Source organism: Cannabis sativa, chromosome 6 (assembly GCF_029168945.1).
Source record: "Cannabis sativa cultivar Pink pepper isolate KNU-18-1 chromosome 6, ASM2916894v1, whole genome shotgun sequence".
Lineage (NCBI taxonomy): Eukaryota > Viridiplantae > Streptophyta > Magnoliopsida > Rosales > Cannabaceae > Cannabis > Cannabis sativa.
Genome location: NC_083606.1, coordinates 59,361,038 through 59,364,460, shown reverse-complemented (window position 1 = coordinate 59,364,460; position 3,423 = coordinate 59,361,038). Strand labels below are relative to the sequence as shown.

The 3,423-nt window shown below is 32.1% G+C and overlaps 1 long non-coding RNA gene across 1 annotated transcript; it reads left to right on the top strand.

Moving 5' to 3' along the window:
- Nucleotides 1-274: 274 nt before the first annotated feature.
- Nucleotides 275-3,184, top strand: LOC133038873 (uncharacterized). Its single transcript, XR_009688439.1, has 3 exons — nt 275-447; nt 634-2,329; nt 2,671-3,184. It is a non-coding gene; the product is annotated as an uncharacterized LOC133038873 (long non-coding RNA).
- Nucleotides 3,185-3,423: the final 239 nt, after the last annotated feature.

Here is a 3,423-nt window from a genome sequence, read left to right as displayed (position 1 = left end):
CTACTACAAAATTCACTATTCACGTCAGTCAACGCGACTATTCATCGCATTGACCGACGTGAATAGTACCATATTCAATATATTCGTCATTTGTAAAATGTCACAAAAAATAAATAAATTGTGTCGGTTATATATCCCTCACTAATTACCCAACCGACGGTAAAAGTCAAAAAATTAAAAAAATTCGTTCATTATTAGTGTCGTTTTAAAAGCCTCACGAATGCTTTGTGTGGCGTTTTAAAATCGACGATAAAGATTTTGCGAGTGTGAGAAAATGACGCGAATCCTCCATTGTTCAGTACTTACCCCCAAATCGACGAACAGGTCTCCAACTTTTCCCTCTCTTTCATTTTCATTTTTGAACAGCGCCTCTCTTTCCCTCTCTTTCTCTGAAGGTCTGAAGGTCTCCCAACTGCGATTTCGAACCGGTGTAGGTCTCCCACCTCCGTAAGTCTCTCTCTTTCCCTCTCTTTCTCTCTTGCGTTCTCTCTCTCTCTCTCTCTCTCTCTCTCTCTCTCTCTAATTTTTGTTTGAATTGTTGATTTTATTAGAAGAGAGACTTGATTTAGTGTTTCTCACTTCACAACCATCATCGGTACTATAGCAGAGTTCTTCTTCTGTTCTTTTCTGTAGGAGTCGCATGAATTTGAAGATCACCGTAGCTTTATTCACTCCGATTGCAGTGAGGTTTTGCAATAATGAAAAAAATTGTATCTAATAAGTCACTAAGCCTACCACCAGAGCAATTACTGGTACTACATGTTCATCGTCATCAACATCATCTTCTAGCGATTCACAATCTCTTGAGATTTATGAGGTATCTATCTTCATCTCCGTTGTAATAGTGTTTGTATGCATTATAGCAGAGACTCCTTAGTATACATTGTAGTAGAATCATATGTAGCTAATTGAAATATCTATCAACATCAATTAATAAGTCTTTCGTCAAAATGATTGTGAGAAAGAAGATTCATTTTAGTTGGCTTTTTGCATTTGCATTTTGCTTAGTTTTTCATTTCAAATATAATGCACTCAAGGTGTTTGAAAATATTACTACTAGAAATAATTAAGCAAAAACAAGAAACTTTAAACACAAATTTTTATTTCTGTTAGAACTTGCTCTCGAGACTCCTTAGTATACCATATAGAATATGTGTGTGTATATATATCTACTTAGTATCTGAAGTGTTTCTTCTCACGTTATGTTGTCATGATCGAAAAGGGCTTTTACATGGTAAAATCTTTTAGCTAATTTACTTATCTAAATCTCTTTCTAGCTTATAAGTAAAGTATTGTCTCTTGATATTATGGCTTAGACTTGTATGATTATCATGTTGCTTTGTAACTTAATAGATCTCCGGTTTTAGTAATTGCCAAGATATAAGCTCTACCACCAAATTCTCTTACATGTTCTTGTTATATGATTTATGTCTTCAATTTACTATCAATATTTTATTGTCTATTTTTGTGCTTTAGTATCTGTGAGAATTGTGGCTTGGTAGCTCCCTGTCCTGGAAAAGGTGAAATTCTTTTGCTTTCCCTCACCAACAAATCGGGTCCTTAATTTTCTAGTTCTCTACATCTGTTCCTCCTTATCTACATCTTAATTAGAATTACCTTGTGATTTTAAAAGGCTGATTGATTTTAAAATTTTCTTATGATAGCTTAATCTAGTTCTGGTGATTTTGTGATTTTGTGATTCATTGTCATAGTCATTTTTAATTTATTTATGTATGTGTAATACTATAGGACTTGCTCTGCTCCTAATCCTAATCATGTAGAGATGTTTTTGTTGTTTGTCTTCAGACTCTGCCTTATTTCTTTTTAATAAATTTCTGATTTTAATAAAATGCACACATATATATATATATATGAACAAGTGTTAATAATTCATTGGTCATATATGTTTTGATAGGCCTTAGCACAAGAATCTCTTTTTCTATGGTTTATTCATTACAGTTTGCAATTTCAATTTGAGGTATGAAACAGTTTCCAATTCAAGTGTGTTTATTTTATTTTGTTTGGTTATATTATGTAATGATTTGTTTATTTCATGGATGTTCCAATTTCACAATTTTTTTAAAATATGTGAACCCATACCCAGCTTAGGGAAAAATGAACACTGCCATATATGTGTTCTTCTTTAAATGCTAAATATATTTATGTTTTCATTCTTTTTCAGTTTTATTTATTGTAAGTATAACATATAAAGTTATAGGTCATTGAATACTGCACGCATCCTTTGGGAAATTCTGGTGCTGAAGGTCGTCGAGCCCTTATTCGCAACATGTGGACTGAGCGAATACAAGGAGCAAAACACAATGTTGAGGTAAATTCAGCTATCTTTATTATATTCCACTCCCCACAAATAAACAAATAAGTCAAGAGTACTACAGATAATATATGTAGCTAGACCTGAAATTGGGTATGTAAGCAGCCCTTTATTCTTGGCAATTTTCTTCTTGTTAGCAGTAGCTATTAAGTGATTGGAGAGTTCTTTGTTTCATTGTTTAGTAGGTGGCTTCTTTTTGTTAAACTGATACAAGAATATATTTATTCAAATTTGTATTTTCATGGTGGGCTTAGTGAATTTGATCTGAAATCTCTTTTATGCATTAAATTCTTGATCTCCTCTTTCTAGTACTTATTCTTTCTCATTATTTACTTCAGGTTTGGCAAGTACTTTTAGCTGTTAGAGCACTTGTGCTTCCACCTACTGAAGATACGAATAACTGGCTTAAGTTTGCTTCACTATGTCGACAAAGTGTACGGATTAGTCAAGCTAGGTCCACTCTAGTGAAGCTCTTACAGGTCGGTGGTGTATAATGGCTTTATTGAGGTTGCTATATAGTAACGAGTTAGACGTTAGACGCTCTCTATAGTAACGAGGAGATCAATGCTGTACGGGATGAGTGGGCCGAATTTGTGAAGCCTTTGATTATAGATTAAGTACTTAAAGTTACTACACTTTTGTTATAATACATGAGTAACAAGTTTTAGGATTATTGTTATCTTTTGCATATGTTATTAGTTTATATTTAGTTTACGATATACATGGAATTTAAGTTTTAGAATCGATTTTATTAACAATTTTGGTATTGTGTGATTAGTTAATAGAATCGATTACTAATTTTATATAAGTTTTAAAAATATTATTTTAATTTTTTTGTATTATGTATTTACTATTATATAGAGTTATTCTAAAATTTGATAATGCAAGTGGGGAAAATTGCATGAAAAATTTACAATTTTCCCTTACTTATATTTGCGCTTCATTTTATAACTGACACAATAGGTTAAAAAAAGTATTTTCGTAATTGATATGACATTTTTAAACCGACGGAATAAGTTTTTTGTGACAGTTTTAAAATGCCATGAACATTTAGCGTCATTTTTTAAGCGACGCTTAAAATAAAATAGAAA